The sequence below is a fragment of the Anomaloglossus baeobatrachus genome, chromosome 1 (assembly GCF_048569485.1).
Source record: "Anomaloglossus baeobatrachus isolate aAnoBae1 chromosome 1, aAnoBae1.hap1, whole genome shotgun sequence".
Classification (NCBI taxonomy): domain Eukaryota; kingdom Metazoa; phylum Chordata; class Amphibia; order Anura; family Aromobatidae; genus Anomaloglossus; species Anomaloglossus baeobatrachus.
The window spans coordinates 505,210,767-505,228,783 of record NC_134353.1 but is presented as its reverse complement, the minus strand read 5'-3'; the positions used below and the strand labels follow the sequence as shown (position 1 = coordinate 505,228,783).

The 18,017-nt window shown below is 44.6% G+C and overlaps 1 protein-coding gene across 3 annotated transcripts in view; it reads left to right on the top strand.

Annotated features, from left to right (window-relative positions):
• KIAA1958 (KIAA1958 ortholog) overlaps positions 1 to 18,017 on the top strand; it is a 142,935-nt gene that overhangs the window by 12,793 nt on the left and 112,125 nt on the right. The gene's annotated exons all lie outside the window — the stretch shown is intronic.

Here is an 18,017-nt window from a genome sequence, read left to right as displayed (position 1 = left end):
TGAACGCTGCGCTGGGACAAGGACGTGCTTGATGATGGTGTTATTTCTGCGTAGGCAACTGCAGGTGCAGGACCGGAGGAGGCTTGTTCGCAGGCAGCATGGACAGGGGATTGGCTCGCATGCACAACCAGCGAAGACGTAGCAGTGACATCAGCAAGCACTGCTCCTCGACTCTGTTGTACTTCCCACAAAGTCGGGTGCTTGGCTGACATGTGCCTGATCATGCTGGTGGTGGTCAGGCTGCCAGTTTTGGTACCCCTGCTGATGCTGGCACGGCAGGTGTTGCAAATGGCCCTTTTAGGATCATCTGGAGCCAACTTAAAAAACGGCCAGACTCGGGAAGACCTAACATTTGTACAGGCACCTTGTGTCGTGTTGTTGTTCCGGGGAACGGTTGCCTGACTTCTGCCTGGAGCCACCACCCTGCTTCTTACTGCCTGTTGGGATGCTACGCCTCCCTCCCCCTGTGCACTGCTGTCCTCGCTCTGCATATCCTCCTGCCAGGTTGGGTCAGTTACTGGATCATCCACCACGTCGTCTTCCTCTTCCGCACCCTGCTCCTCCTCCTTACAATTGTGTCTCATCATTGTCCACCCCTTGTTGAGACACGTTGCCGACTTCGTGAGAACGTGGCTGCTCAAATATTTGGGCATCTGTACATACGATATCCTCATGACCCACTTCAACATGAGCTGGCGAGAGGCCAGAATGTGCGAATGGAAACGTGAACAGCTCTTCCGAGTGTCCAAGTGTGGGATCAGTAATGTCCGAGGACGTGTACTCAGCCTTGTGGTAGGAAGGAGGATCAGGTTCTGAAATGTGCGGTGCAGTATCACGGCTACTGACACTTGACCGTGTGGAAGACAGAGTGTTTGTGGTGGTGCCAATCTGACTGGAAGCATTATCCGCTATCCAACTAACAACCTGTTGACACTGGTCTTGGTTCAAGAGCGGTGTACTGCTGCGGTCCCCAAGAATTTGGGACAGGACGTGTGAGCGACTAGATGTGGCCCTTTGTTGTGGCGAAATTAGAGCTTGCCCACGACCTCGGCCTCTGCCTGCACCACCATCACGTCCACTTCCTTGTTGCTTGCCAACGCCCTTGCGCATTTTGCAATGCTGTGCTGACGTGTATTCACTAGACTTGTGCGTTATATCCAAGTTTGTGCAAATCGTGCACCTGTACGCTGCCACCGACAGGCACACACGTGCGGTTTTTAAATGCAAGAACGGACGCACTAAGAACCTAACAGGTTTTTAGGAGCGACAATTACTGAGAAGTCTGACACTATCTGGACTGTTTTAGACTGTGTACACCAGCCCCAGATATGATGAAGGCTGGTATACGGTCACCACTAGGAATGGCTATATACCCTGCCTGCCTGCCTGTATACTGCTACAATAGTCCTGACAAGGACTCTTCTGGTCACTAGCCTGTATTCCGACCTGGCTATACCCTGCCTGTATACAGCAACAATAGTCCTGAGAAGGACTCTGCTACTGTACTCCGACCTGGCTATACCCTGCCTGCCTGTATACAACTATAATAGTCCTGAGAAGGACTTCTGGTCACACTGTTTGCAGCCCTGATATGGAAATAGCTATAAAGGGCCGCAAACCTTTCCCTGAAACAGCAACACTCTCCCTGCACTCACTGTCTGGATGGCTGTGTGCAGAGCACAGCGCGCCCGCCGGTATAAAGGCTCGGTCACGCTGTGCAGGCCGGCCAATCACTGCAATTCCACAACTAACAGGGCTGTGGCATTGCAGTGGTCTGCCAGCCAATCCCTGCATGAGGGCTGGCTCTCAAAAGAGCGCCAACATGCAGGGATGAAGACCACGAGTACAGCACGAGTATCGCGAGATTACTCGGTCCCCGACGAGTAGCCCGAGTACAGTGATACTCGTGCGAGTACCGAGTAGTAACAAGCATGCTCGCTCATCACTAGTGAAGAACAATGACTGTGGCACAGAGAAAGATTCTAAGTAAATTTTCTGAAGGTAACAATAGTCACCAATCACTAGAAAGTGTACAGGTCTTTGGATTGAATGACTTCAGCTCATCTGCGACCACAGGACATCACTAGTCTCTCACACTGCTCTGGTGTGATTTTTGGCCCACTATTTTTCCAGTCTCTTCCACAGTTGTTTGACTGTTGTGGGTTTCTTTGCCATAACTTTGTCACCAAGAATTTTCCAGAGGTTTTCTATTGGGTTTAGATCAGGACTCTAGGCGGCCATTTCATTACTTCAATGTTTTCTGTTTCAAGGAAGTGCTCTACCCATTTTGCTGTGTGACAGGGAGCATTGTTCTGCATGAAAATTGCTGACTGATTGAGTGATGAACGTAAGTAAGGAACCACATGTTGTTGAAGAAGGTTCTAATAGCACTTGCATTCACTCTGCCATGTAGCTGTATGAGAGGTTCAACTCCTTTTGCAGAGAACATTCCCCAAACGATGACACTTCCTCCACCACCTTTCACTGGCTACACTTCAGTCTTTCCCCTGTTTGTTGACAAATATAATGTTTCCCATCAGACCCAAATAAATTAAACTTGCTTTCATCACTAAGGCTAAGTTCACACTTCCGTTGTTTTGCATCAGTCACAATCCGTAGCCTTGAGGAATTACGGTATCCTGCAAAATATTTAGCAGGAATCCTGTTTTTCCCCATAGGCTTCTATTAGTGACGGATTGTGACCAATGATGCTGTGTTGCATCCGCTGCGTCGCGGTCAGTCGTTTTTTAACTGACCGCCGGGCGGGAGCAACGCAGCCTGTAACGTTTTTTGAGCAGCGCGATCCGTAGGATTTCGCTGCGCATGCGCTCTCTGGCTCCCCGCCCCGGTAACCAGGATAAACATCGAATAACCAAGCAATGCGCTTTGGTTAGTTACCCGATATTTACAGTGGTTACAGGTGCAGGGAGCCCGCGCTAAGCTGGTATCCAAGATAAATATCGGGTAACCAAGCAAAAAGTTCTTTGCTTTTAGTTACCCGATATTTACCCTGGATACAGTGTGCAAGGAGGCCGACACTTCACCACTCGGCTCCGCCCTTTCCCGCACTCCGCATGTGTACACACACACACACACTCACACACACCTACTTGTCCCCAGCCCTGCAGTCCCCGCGGCACTGACGTCCTCAGCTCCACGGCCCCGCTCGGCTCCGCCCCCTCGCGCTCCGCCCCCTCCCGCACTCCGCATGTACACACGCATGTAGACACACACACACACTCACCTGTCCCCAGCCATGCAGACCGCGGCACTGACGTCCTCAGCTCCGCCCCCTGAACTCCGCCCCCTGAACACCGCCCCCAGCACACAACGGAGTCCGACAAATTCTTTTCTTTGTCACCGTTGTCATCCGTTGTACAAGGCATCAGTCACATGCGTCAAGCAACGCATGTGACTGATGCAAAACAACGGAAGTGTGAACTAAGCCTTAAATGAACTATGGACCACTTCTCCTCTGTCCACACAACATGCTCCTCACCAAAGGTGAGTCTAGCCTGCTAATGAAACGTTTGGTCACTGCAGAGTGGGCTTTCAGTTCAAATGCTCTTAAACGTAGTAACACTGTATAGTGAGACAGATCCCTATTTTGTTCAGTGTTGAACTGGCGAGCAATTACAGCTGCAGTGTTGAAATGATTACCCATGGAGAGTCTTTCCATTATTCTGTCCTCTCTTGCATTTGTTTTCCAAGAGCGACCAGCCTTCTTGGGAGACTTGAAAGAGTTTGTGATGTATAAATGCAATATTCGTGAAATCACAGAGTTGGAAAGACCAACTTCTTTTGCTATGGCTGATATGGTCACCCCTTTTGCCTTCATCTGGACAACCTACTGCCGGAGGATTTCATTTACTTTGCAAACTGGAAAGTTTGTCTGCCAGTTAAATAGTTTATCAAACAATTAAGGAAATTAGCACCATGTGCCATATTAACACCAATAACTTGCATGTATCTAAAAGTGTTCTCTAATTTTGATAAGTGTTCTTTTTCATTTATCTTATTTACATTTTTATTATGTGTTTTTAAAAAAATTCAATTTATCAAATGAGCTTAAAATACTGCTAGTTTACTTATACGAGTATTAGGATATAATCACCTTAACATTTAGGAAATGATGTGTTCTCTAATTTTGATCTCCAGTGTACATGTTTCAAACTGAAATTAATAGAATTTCCCAATATAGTATATTTGTGAAAGCTCCCATATTCCACTGCCTGTCTTGTGTCCTAGCAGCTCCTCTTCTTTCCACTTTTATGCTTTCTTCCTTATCATGCTGTATGAAGGAGGTTGCTGATTTTAATAGCTAAGCCAGCCCTCTTATCTTTCTCTGAATCTGCCGTGAAAGGGAAGAAGGCTAGCTTAGGCTACTTTCACACATCAGTTTTCTGTATTCAGGCACAGTCCTTTTTTTTCCTGATCCAACGGATCCTGAAAAAAAAGTGAAAACCGTATCCATCGGATCCGTTTTTTAACGGATCCGTTATGCCGGATCCGTTAAAAAAACGGATCCGGTGGATACGGTTTGCATCCGTTTTTGCATCCTTTTCGTCCGTTTTTTGGCTGGATCCGTTTTGTTAATTACATTGGAGCATGCTCAGTTTAGAAAAACGGATCCGGCGGCCGCATCCGTTTTTTACCGCATTACGCCGGATCCGGCGTCCATAGGCTTCTATTGTAAAACACGCCGTATCGCGCCGGATCCGGCGCGATGCGTTTTTTTTGCCGGACAAAAAAACGTTGCAAGCTACGTTGCCTCCGGCCGCCGCATTAACTAATTTTGCCGCATCCGGAAAAAAACGGATGCAACGCAAAGCCATCCGGTACAATCCGGTAACAATGCAAGTCTATGGGGAAAAAACGGATGCGGTACCGGATCCGTTTTACCCGTTTTTTTCCGGATTGAACCTGATGGCAAAAAACTGATGTGTGAAAGTAGCCTTAGCTATTGAACTGATGATGTCAGCCTCCTTCATACATATTACTGAGATAATTACATTTATTGCTTTTGGAGCGCAGTATAGGAAATCTCTGCCTACAGTCTCACTGGATGTTTCTTCAGTCTTCTTTTAGGTTGTGCACTTTCACCCCTCCCTCAAAGATACAGCCAGTAATAGAAGTGTCTCATACTGCTAGATCATCTGATAAGCTGTGATTGGCAGCATCTGGGAGGGAGTGGTGAATGAGAACACCCCCAAAGAAAAATCGGGCAGTTTTCAGAAATTTCACATAGTGCGCCCCCAAAGCAATAAAAATGAATATCTTTGCTATTGAGTGACATAGCACAAAATGGAAAAGGGCATCAAAATCAGTGAAGCTGAAGGAATAAGACATTTTACAAATTATTTAAAGGGGATTTCCCATGATTAGAGTTAATTTTAAAGTTCATTTTAATCAATAGATCTTGAAATAATAATAAGGGTACATGCCTATATAGCAGATTTGTGTGCTGATTTTCTATACACCAAACTTCATGTTTTTGCAGTAAAAACGCTTGTCTTTTATTGTGTTTTCTTGTTTTTTTTAAAGCATTTTTCCATTTGTTTTTTTTTTGTAATAGCGATCACAGGGGTTCAGGGGTTCACTGTACTCATGCGATTGCTGCTGGGTCTCCAGCTGATCTTACAGCCACGATCCGGCTCCCACTGCCCGTAGCAGTGCCGTTGCTGCTCCCGGTAGTTTAACCCCCTTAATGCTGCAATCAATGCGATCGCAGCATTAACCCCTTCACCACCCAGCGCCTTTTTTGACTTTACTGACCTCGCCATTTTTCGCAATTCTGACCAGTGTCCCTTTATGAGGTAATAACTCTGGAACGCTTCAACGGATCCTGGCAATTCTGACATTGTTTTTCTTGACATATTTTACTTCATGAAAGTGGTAAATTTAGGCCGATATTTTTTTATGTTTAGTTTGAAAATTTTGCAAAATTTGAAATTTTAAGCCTATGAGGTGCAAATGCGATGCAGACGCAAAAAAAAGTCCTGCCCAAAATTGAGCACGGATGGCAATCCGTAATGTGCATTCCGATCAGTGCTTGGCCGCTGCAAGACGCACGGATAAATTAGGTGTACAAAGCAATGGGGGATACGGACGCTAAAAAATATATATATATATATATATATATATATATATTACTCACAGGGCCAGAGCATTAGCAGGAGGATCACTGAACAGAGGAACAGCAGGAGTTATAGCAGGCAGAAGGATGGGCGGCTTAGTACAGGAGGAGGCAGCAAGAGGACAGCCCTGCTAGGACCTAGGAAGGACCCAACAATGGAAGCAGATGGGATCAGACGTCGCACGCAGAAGATCACGGACGCCCCGGTGGCAGCAGGCAGGGGACGTCAGAGGTTGACAGCAGAAGCCAGGGTGAGGATCGCGCTGACCACAGGAGAATGGAACGCGGGGGGGGTAGATCGGCAGGCATCTGGGACAGATTGGCGAGCGGGGGGGCGGATCAGCAAGCGGGGGTGCAGATTGGCAAGCGGGGGTGCAGATCGGCGAGCAGGGGGTGCAGACCGCCCCCCTGCACGCTGATTGGAGTGCTGGTGATGGGAGAGGAGTTGATGCAAGTGGCGCTGGTGGGCGCAGGCTCCGCTCATCCACTGGGCTGCGTTTCCTTGGGATCTGCAGTACCACTTGCTGACAGTAGGTGGCGTGTGTCTTCCAGCTGAAGTTACCATCATTCAGCTACAACCAATGGGAAGACACCACACACTTTTTATTTCATTTTTTTTAATCACATCATCCAAGATCTATTAATTAAAATGAACTTTGGTTGTGGGAAAACCCCCTTTTTTTTTTAGCATGTGACAGGTCCTCTGTTGCCAAATTTGGCGCAACTACAGAAAGACCTATGCAGCAGATAATCACATCTGTCAAAGCTGCCTATTTAAGGACTTTGTACATAAAACTGGAGGGAGATGCCTCAGTAGAACCCCTTCACACGTCGGTGCAAAAAAGGAATGTTTTGCATTGTCCGTGGTGTAGGTGTGTATATGTGTCTGTGTTCCTGGTGCTGTTCATGTGCTAGCCGTGGGATATCCAGATAGCACACAGGCAGCATGAACTTGTATACGTACCGGAATCGGGAGCTGCTGTTGCTTCCGGGTCCGCAGTCAGTGCAGTGAATATTCATGACTATAATGAGCGGGACCCGGACGTAACAGCAGCTCCAGAGACAGGTAAGCATAAAATTCTTTTTTTTAAGTGACATGTGTTTTCTCCAGTACGTATCACATTGATGTCACACGGATCACATCAGTGTGCGATCCATGTGACACCTGTGCTGCCTGCAGAAAATTGACATGTCGCCTTGTGGAGCAAGCGGACATGCGTGTGTTGAATTTAATGGGTCAACCTGTGTCCATGTCTTCCGTATGCGTGGAAATGGACACCACACACACCAGAAAAACAGATTTGTGAAGGAGGCCTAAGACAAAGTGTTTGGATGCACATTTCCCTAGAATAAACTGTCTCCCTGTTATTAAGCCAGCTTTACACGTTGCAATTTCGCATACGATATCGTATGCAATTTGCACCGCCCCCATCGTATGTGTGGCATGTTCAATTTGTTGAACGGGCCGCACAAACGATTAACCCCCGTCACACATACTTACCCGTCCATACGACCTCGCTGTGGGCGGCGAACGTCCACTTCCTGGAGTGGGAGGGATGTTCGGCGTCACATCGACGTCACGCGGCAGCCGTCCAATAGAAGCGGAGGGGCGGAAATGAGTGGGACGTAAACATCCCGCCCACCTCCTTCCTTCCTTCCGCATTAGCGTCCAGGAGCCGCAGGACGCAGGTAAGATCTGTTCATCGTTCCCGGGGTGTCACACACTGTGATGTGTGCTACCCCGGGTACGATGAACAATCTGACATTCAGTTCATGAGGAATGTACGACGTGCATGCGATGAACGTTTTACCGTTCAATCGCAATCGCACGTAGCTGTTACACACTGCAATGTACCTTACGATGCCGGATGTGCGTCACTTACGACGTGACCACGCCGACACATCGTAAGATACATTGCAGCATGTAAAGCGGGCTTTAATTGACTACTTCTTTTTAAATGTAGAAAAACAAAAAGCCAGCACTAAATGTGCACTTCAGCACTAAAAATTCCAAACTGTACTTATTATAAAAATTTTTGAGATTTTTGGCAAAAAATTGCAATTTCTTGAGCTGCCTCGCCACGTCACGGCAAATCTCATTTGAGGCAGTCCTACACTAAAATATTTTTATAAAATGTGCCATACGGCCTCACATATGAATAGTAGAACTGCTCTTAGCAGCACTCACTTGGTCTATTTCAATCCCGTACCCATGACTGAGTCATGGCTGTGGGCGGGACAGGTCCAAGCAAATGCTGCATGAAGTAAATAGCCTGTGGACAAGGCCTGATGACAATGTGAACAGTCACCAACCGCCAAAATCTAGACAGATGGAATACATCCCAAATTGGGGTGCATAGCATGGTGGGGGTCAGCCACCGACCAATTCAATGAAGAAAAACAAAAAGCCAGCACTAAATGTGCACTTCAGCACTACAAATTCCAAACTGTACTTATTATAAAAAATTTTGAGATTTTTGGCAAAAAATTGCAATTTCTTGAGCTGCCTCGCCACGTCACGGCAAATCTCATTTGAGGCAGTCCTACACTAAAATATTTTTATAAAATATGCCATACGGCCTCACATATGAATAGTAGAACTGCTCTTAGCAGCACTCACTTGGTCCATTTCAATCCCGTACCCATGACTGAGTTTTTGCCAAAAATTGCCAAAAAATTGCAATTTCTTGAGCTGCCTCGCCACGTCACGGCAAAAATGAGATTTGGCGTGGCAGCTCAAGAAATTGCAATTTTTTGCCAAAAGTCTCAAAGATTTTTATAAGAACAGTTTGGAATTTTTAGTGCTGAAGTACACATTTAGTGCTGGCTTTTTGTTTTTCTTCTTTTTAAATGTTATGGCAATGGTCTTTTTTATCTATAAAATGTTTTTTTTTATTTTTAATTCCACCAATACTAACAGTGGAGCAAATTAATTAATTGGAAGCATAGTGTGGAAACTCTGCTTGTGTTGATTTCTTTGAAATTGGCTTTGCTTTGAAAATATATCCAAACAATAAGTTTTCAGCGAAATATTAAATGACAAATGGCTTGCATTACACTGGTGGCTGTCATACTGCGGCTCTACATGATTAGTGTTTACTGAAGCCCTCACCATTTATCTTTATCATCATTCAAAGTTCACATTGTGTTTGCTGCCCTAAATATTTCTGCCATTGTCACTATTTCTGACACATGTTTTCTAAAAGGATTTTTAGCATACTGAATTGTGCAAAATCAAGACATAGACACCTGGTCACTAAACAAATTACCCGGACTAGTCCGAGCAGGGGTTTACTTACCAATATGAATGACATTCCCTGTACTGCCTATGTCTTCTCAGTCCTAGTCATCCAAGACACCTAGGATTAGGACAAATCACAGTCTCCTATGAAAGCTAGATTGCACCTTGGAATCATTGGTATACCAAGATGGCAGTGACAGGAGCATGCCATGGTAACTCATTGGCTTCATGTGGTGTTGTCACAGTCGGAGGTGAATGTCTTCACGTGATTGGCCGTGTCCCTTTCTTTGATGTGCGCTCCCACGCTGAGCCTGCATCTTTCCCTGCACTTGATGGCTGATTTAATGCACAAAAATTCAAATCATCCCCCCTTCTGCCCCATTAAAAATAAAACAAAAAAAATACACGTTTGGTATCACCTCGTTCAAAAAAATGACTGATGTATCAAAATATAAAATAAATCAATCGGTTAATGGCGTAATAAGAAAAAAATCATAACACCAGAATTACAGGTTTTTTTGTTGCCCGGAACATTTCAGTAAAACATTTTATCTACCCATTTTATCTACCCAAAAAATGGTACTTGTGAAAACCTTCAGCTCAGGGTGTAAAATTAAGCTATCACATAGCCCATATCTCGAAAAATTAGAATGTTAAGGATCTCCACTTAAAGAAATATATATGGTACATGTTTGGCATCTAAATACAGTTAGGTCCAGAAATATTTGGACAGTGACACAATTTTCGCGAGTTGGGCTCTGCATGCCACCACATTGGATTTGAAATGAAACCTCTACAACAGAATTCAAGTGCAGATTGTAACGTTTAATTTGAAGGTTTGAACAAAAATATCTGATAGAAATTGTAGGAATTGTACACATTTCTTTACAAACACTCCACATTTTAGGAGGTCAAAAGTAATTGGACAAATAAACCAAACCCAAACAAAATATTTTTAGTTTCAATATTTTGTTGCGAATCCTTTGGAGGCAATCACTGCCTTAAGTCTGGAACCCATGGACATCACCAAACGCTGGGTTTCCTCCTTCTTAATGCTTTGCCAGGCCTTTACAGCCGCAGCCTTCAGGTCTTGCTTGTTTGTGGGTCTTTCCGTCTTAAGTCTGGATTTGAGCAAGTGAAATGCATGCTCAATTGGGTTAAGATCTGGTGATTGACTTGGCCATTGCAGAATGTTCCACTTTTTTGCACTCATGAACTCCTGGGTAGCTTTGGCTGTATGTTTGGGGTCATTGTCCATCTGTACTATGAAGCGCCGTCCGATCAACTTTGCGGCATTTGGCTGAATCTGGGCTGAAAGTATATCCCGGTACACTTCAGAATTCATCCGGCTACTCTTGTCTGCTGTTATGTCATCAATAAACACAAGTGACCCAGTGCCATTGAAAGCCATGCATGCCCATGCCATCACGTTGCCTCCACCATGTTTTACAGAGGATGTGGTGTGCCTTGGATCATGTGCCGTTCCCTTTCTTCTCCAAACTTTTTTCTTCCCATCATTCTGGTACAGGTTGATCTTGGTCTCATCTGTCCATAGAATACTTTTCCAGAACTGAGCTGGCTTCATGAGGTGTTTTTCAGCAAACTTAACTCTGGCCTGTCTATTTTTGGAATTGATGAATGGTTTGCATCTAGATGTGAACCCTTTGTATTTACTTTCATGGAGTCTTTTCTTTACTGTTGACTTAGAGACAGATACACCTACTTCACTGAGAGTGTTCTGGGCTTCAGTTGATGTTGTGAACGGGTTCTTCTTCACCAAAGAAAGTATGCGGCGATCATCCACCACTGTTGTCATCCGTGGACGCCCAGGCCTTTTTGAGTTCCCAAGCTCACCAGTCAATTCCTTTTTTCTCAGAATGTACCCGACTGTTGATTTTCCTACTCCAAGCATGTCTGCTATCTCTCTGATGGATTTTTTCTTTTTTTTTTCAGCCTCAGGATGTTCTGCTTCACCTCAATTGAGAGTTCCTTACACCGCATGTTGTCTGGTCACAGCAACAGCTTCCAAATGCAAAACCACACACCTGTAATCAACCCCAGACCTTTTAACTACTTCATTGATTACAGGTTAATAAGGGAGACGCCTTCAGAGTTAATTGCAGCCCTTAGAGTCCCCTGTCCAATTACTTTTGGTCCCTTTAAAAAGAGGAGGCTATGCATTACAGAGCTATGATTCCTAAACCCTTTCTCCGATTTGGATGTGAAAACTCTCATATTGCAGCTGGGAGTGTGCACTTTCAGCCCATATTATATATATATATAATTGTATTTCTGAACATGTTTTTGTAAACAGCTAAAATAACAAAACTTGTGTCACTGTCCAAATATTTCTGGACCTAACTGTACTTCTACTGACCTGGGGAATCATATTGCCATGTTAGTTTTACCATCTTTTGAACATGGTAAATAAAAAAAAACAACAACATTTTTGCAATTTCACCCCACTTGAAATTTATTTCCCGTTTTCCAGTACACTATGTGGAGGAATGAATGGTGTCCTTCAAAAGTATAACTCGTCCCGCAAAAATACAAGGCCTCATATGGCTATATTGACGGAAAAATAAAAAAGTTATGACTCTTGGAATAAGGGGAGTGTGAGATGTCGAGGGGAGAAGTACTAGAGAACAGGTATGTTTCCCCTCGGTTCATTTCATATGCTTCCATGTATTGATTGTGGAGCGGTCGGCCTATGCAAATGGGCTGGGAAAAGTTGGGAAAGTTATATCTGGCTCAGCAATAAGTTAGTCACTGAAGCCTGTTTATTTCAGTGTAATTTTGGGTTCGGTTTTTCCTGGAGCAATCAGTAGGAATGGCAGTGGGACTGGTTGCTCCCTTCTCCACATTCAATCCAGGGTTTTGATTCCTCACTGGATCAGTTGAAATAATCAGGAGGCATTCAGAACAGAGAGCCTGCTGAGGAGAGCAGTCCAGGCTCATGGCTGCTGGGGCTGAGACTCCATACCTCCACTGGATGTGCTGAGGAACCGACACAGTAAGAGAATACTGTTTTGTTTGTTACATAGGTTTATTTTGTAGTTAGCATTCTGTTGTTAGTTAGTGGCCAGACGCCTTAGACGTTTATTTTCCTGTTTTTGCATGTGTAACACTGAGGGATAAGTGTACACAATAAACACGGCAGTGGCCGTATCTGTTTGGAACCTGCCAGTCTGCCGCTGTCATCTGTGAATTCATAGCCACTCGCTTGGACCAAAGCAAAGATCCCATCTGAGCTATATTCCCTGTCTCACAGGAGATAAAAATAAACAACAGAAAATCGCTCAGAAGTGAATGGTTAGGTGGCACGGTGGCTCAGTCTTGCAGTGCTGGGGTTTTGGGTTCAAATCCCACCAAGGACAATATCTGCAAGGAGTGTGTATGTTCTGCATGGGTTTCCTCTGCATACTTTGGTTTCCTCCTACACTACAAAGACATAATGATAGGGAATTTAGATTGTGGGTCCCAATGGGGACATTATTGCTGATGTATGTAAAGCTCTGTGGAATTAATAGCGATATATAAGTAAATAAATATTATATTAAAGGGTTGACCGGATCTATTTTATCTTTTTTACTATGGGCCTCAGAACAGAAAAGCTGGTAGTTGCTAACTATCAGCCTGTTCTGCTCGGCTTCGGCCCCGAATGGTTGATTCTGCTGCTTCACGTCAACAGAGCAGCTATTAGGCTACATGCGATCGCTGCAGTTTTTGGTGAAAACTAAACAAAAACTCCTAAAATTCAATTTTATTAGTATCAATCATTAAAAAGGGGGGGAGTTATACTCCAAAAATGTATCAATTTGTTTCAACCTTCAATAAAATAAATACAACACAAGGGGAAGGGGCAGGGGGGCTAGCCCTTATATTGCCCTAAGCTGTCCCCTTCCTTGCCGCGGAGGTTGGCACCCTATAGCCTGCGCAGTTGGCGCCCCCGCTCAACGTCGACTGACCCTTCAGGCCCTAATATGACCCTGTTAGATATGAAGGTGACAGTAACAGCAAGGATTAAATAATCCTAATGAACCAACAGTGAAGTCTAATATAGATGATACACCAATGAGCTAACCAATATGATTAAATTGGACATATAGCAGGGCACAATGACCCAAACAATTAACCACTCAGTAACTCTCAAGCGGCTTCAAACGAAAACCACCCAACGCGTTTCCCCTCATATATCTGAGGTTCTTCAGGAGTGGATTACAAGGTTAGTTCATGAAAAAGAAACCCCTTTCATACCTTCATTGTGCGGCCACATCTGGGCTGAAGGGTTGGGACGCAAGGAGCCAGACGAGGGATGTGATGCATTGAGGTTTCTGGAGCCGTTTCTCATCTGGGAGTCCATGATGAGTGTCCTACACTGTCCTACACTGACGAACACGGGGTTAAGATAAGTGGCTTATGCCTTCTTGTTTGAATTTTGGCTGCCTAGTTTTCTTTGAGACCGTGGTTACTTTATCTGAATAGAGACTGTGATTAACTCCTGCCATATTTATGCCTGCCAGGAGACTGTTAATGTGGTATTGAGGTCTCTGTAACTTTTTATGGTTGCCCATGTTTGGATCTGATTAGGATTATCCTGAATAATCTTTAATCCCCAGTGTGTCATAGGACCATCAGCATTTAATGATGTATTATCTGTTTCTTTTTCATGAACTAACCTTGTAATCCACTCCTGAAGAACCTCAGATATATGAGGGGAAACGCGTTGGGTGGTTTTCGTTTGAAGCCGCTTGAGAGTTACTGAGTGGTTAATTGTTTGGGTCATTGTGCCCTGCTATATGTCCAATTTAATCATATTGGTTAGCTCATTGGTGTATCATCTATATTAGACTTCACTGTTGGTTCATTAGGATTATTTAATCCTTGCTGTTACTGTCACCTTCATATCTAACAGGGTCATATTAGGGCCTGAAGGGTCAGTCGACGTTGAGCGGGGGCGCCAACTGCGCAGGCTATAGGGTGCCAACCTCCGCGGCAAGGAAGGGGACAGCTTAGGGCAATATAAGGGCTAGCCCCCCTGCCCCTTCCCCTTGTGTTGTATTTATTTTATTGAAGGTTGAAACAAATTGATACATTTTTGGAGTATAACTCCCCCCCTTTTTAATGATTGATACTAATAAAATTGAATTTTAGGAGTTTTTGTTTAGTTTTCACTTTTTGTACTTCTATAATATCAGATTATAACTGCAGTTTTTGGTGTAGTTTTGTTGTCAGCAAGTTCTGACTTTTGACTTCCCAGCAAAGTCTATGAGAATTCAGACTTGCTGTACACGTTGCAGATTTTTGTCTGCAGTTTATATGTCAAAACTGTCTGATAAAAAAAGAAGCGACATGTTCACTTTTCTTTGTGTTTTTATCATGTTTTGTCACCCATTGAAATGAAAGAGGGGATGAAAAACGCAAAGAGAAATGCATGCTACCAAATTTGTGCGTTTTGCATGTGTTTACTTGCGTTTTTGTCACAAAAAATGTAGGGGACCCACATTGTTCCAGGATAAATTTATTTTCTCTCTGTCTCTTTCTCCCTCTCTCCAAGCGCTTCTTACTCACCAATCACTGGTGCGGCTCTCACACTGCTCCCGCGGCCTCTCATTCTTCTTTCGGGGCCACTCATTAGGCTCATACATATTCCCTGCTTCCCCCGACCACTGGCATCTGTGATTGGTTGCAGTCAGATGCGCCCCCACACTAAGTGACAGCTGTCTGACTGCAGCCAATCACAGATGCCGGTGGGCAGATCTATATTATACAGTAAAATAAATAAATAAAAAATTTTAAAGAAAAAGCGTGCGGTTACCCCAATTTTGATACTCAAGGCCTATGGTTATTAGGCTCTCCCCATCCTAAAAATATCAGCCAGCAGCCGCCCGGTATTGCTGCATGCATTAGATGCAACAGTCCCGGCACTTTACCCAGCTCTTTACGATTGCCCTGATGCGGTGGAAGTTGGCGTAATAAGGAGTTAATAGCAGCCCATAGCTGCCACTAAGTCCTAGATTAGTCATGGCAGGCTTCTATGAGACACCCCCTTCATTAATCTGTAAGTGAAAGTAAATCAACACAAATGCCGCAAAAATCCTTTATTTGATATAAAAGACAAAAAAGTACCCTCTTTCACCACTTTATTAACCCCACCATACACCCCTCCAGATCTGCCGTAATTCACACGAGGTCCCACGACTCTTCCAGCACTGCTAAAGCTGATGCTCACAGCGAGCGCCACAGAACAAGACTGCGCAATGTGATTTTCAGGCCGCGTCTGAAGTGAGCCCCGGGATCAGCGGTGATGTCACTCACATAAGTCCTCCACCTGTGACTGTAAATCAGGCCGCGACGGAAGTGAGCCGCAGTTGGACTCATGTGAGTGACATCACCGCTGATGGCGGGGCTCACTTCAGACGTGGCCTGAACATCACAACTGTGACCGCAAATCACCCGAGTGACACCACCGATGATCGCGTAGCTCACTTCAGTCACTCAGGTGAGATGCGTTACGTGTGGAGGACTCCAGCTGTGGCCGCAGCTATCCTGAAGTGACTGTGGGTATGTCACTCAGAATGAACGCGGGTGAACCCGTGACATCACTGCCGCAACACACGTCGTACTGCGGGGCCCGTAGCTGTGACGTCAGGGGTTCACTCGAGTTAGTTCTGATCCTGCGGCTCTGTCTGCACTCTCAGCGGGCAGTCATGCTCTATGATGCTTGCTGTGACAGGACAGAGATGTAGCAGAGCTGAATAATCGTGGGATCTCATGTGGATTACTTCAGACCTGCAGGGGTGTTTGGGGGTTAATAAAGTGGTGAAAGAGGGTGCTTTTTGTATTTTATAAAGAATTTTTGGGGGTTTGTGTTTACTTACTTTCACTTACAGATTGGTGATGGGGGCGGGGTCTCATAGACGACTGTCATCACTAATCTATAACTTAGTGGCAGATGCGGGCTGCCATTAAGTCCTTATTACCTCGATTGCCACCGCACAAGGGCAACGGGAAAAGTCGGGTCCAGCGCCAGAATTGGCGCATTTTATGGATGCACCACTTCTGGGGTGACTGTGGGCTTCTATTGTTAGGCTGAAAAGGGCCAAATAGCGATGGCCCTTCGCACCTTAATGATATCAGCCCTAAGTTGTCTGCTATATCTTGGCTGGTTTTAGAAAAATGGGGAACCCCACGTATATTTTTTTTTTAAGAAAATCAAATAATTTAAAAAAAAGCAAGGGATCCCCTCTATTGTTCATAACCAACTAAGGTACAGCAGACAGCTGAGGGTTTCACTCTGCAGCAGCTGCTGTTCCTGTGCTGGAAATGAAAAATGGGTGGAACCCCATGTCATTTTTTTACACCCCAAAAATTAAAAAACAGTTGCCAAGGTAGCTATCCCTCTATCAAGCTATTCTGTTCCGTCAATCTATTCTATATGTTCTTTCTTATGAGCTATTCTATATATTCTTTCTTTCTATCTATTCTTTTATCTATTTTCTCTATCTATCCATCTATTCTAGCTATTTATTCATTATCCTATGCTATCATATTGTGTTTCTCTTTTAAAAACTGTATTAACAAAAATGCAGCAAAATTACACTACATCAACAAGGGTTTTTTTTACATTTTCAGGCTCTCAGTGACAAGGTGCAGTTTTGGTTGCAGTTTGTGTGCAGAAAAACTGCAATGTGTGCATATAGACTAAAAGGCAATCTGTTAGCAGGTTTTTTTGTATGTAATCTGAACACAGCTTGCTGTAAGGGTTAACAGAGAATTCAGCAATGTGTCTGTAATCAATGTCCATGGTGTTTACTTGCAATAATTGTTTTAGCACCAGGACCTGATCATTGCTGAACTACATTGCCTTATGAATGGTAGTCTGACACATTCCCTCCTGTGATTATCACCTCACTGTCATGTACACTTTCTATAGAGCATCTGGTGTGGGTGGGGGCAGCTCTCTGAGATCTGCTTCATTGCTAAGGCTATGTGCACACGTTGCGTTTTTTCCCGCGTTAACGCTGCATTTTGAACTGCAGCATTTCAGTGCCAAATTGCAGGCGTTCTGCTTCCCCAGCAAAGTCTATGAGAAGTCCGAAAATTCAAATTCGCACGCTGCATTTTTACACTCAGTGTTTTGGATGCCAAAAATCACTGCGGAAAAAAAGTAGCATGTCACTTCTTTTGTGCGTTGTAGGTGCGTTCTCTACCCATTGAAATCAATGATGTGGGTCAAAACGCAACCAAAATGCACTTGGATTGCATTTTTGTTGCGTTCCGCATGCTTTTTTGACAAGCAAAACGCAGGTCTTTTCAGTCTCTCTCTGTCGATGTCGGTCAATCTCTCTCTGTCTCTCTGTCTGTCGGTCGGTCTCTTTCTCTGTCTGTCCCTCTCTCTGTCCGACGGTTGGTCTCTCCCCCTCTCTCATACTCACCGATCCCCGATCACCAGTGTGGCGCTGCACAGCTGTCGTAAAGCTCCGGCAGCTTTTCCTCTTTTGAAAATGCCGGCCACTCATTATTCAATCTGCTATTCCCTGCTTTCCCCGCCGGTGGGCGGGTTTATATCATGCAGTAAAATAAATAAAAAGATAATAAAAAAAAACGACTTCCGGCTCCCCTCCCCCCTCCCCCAAT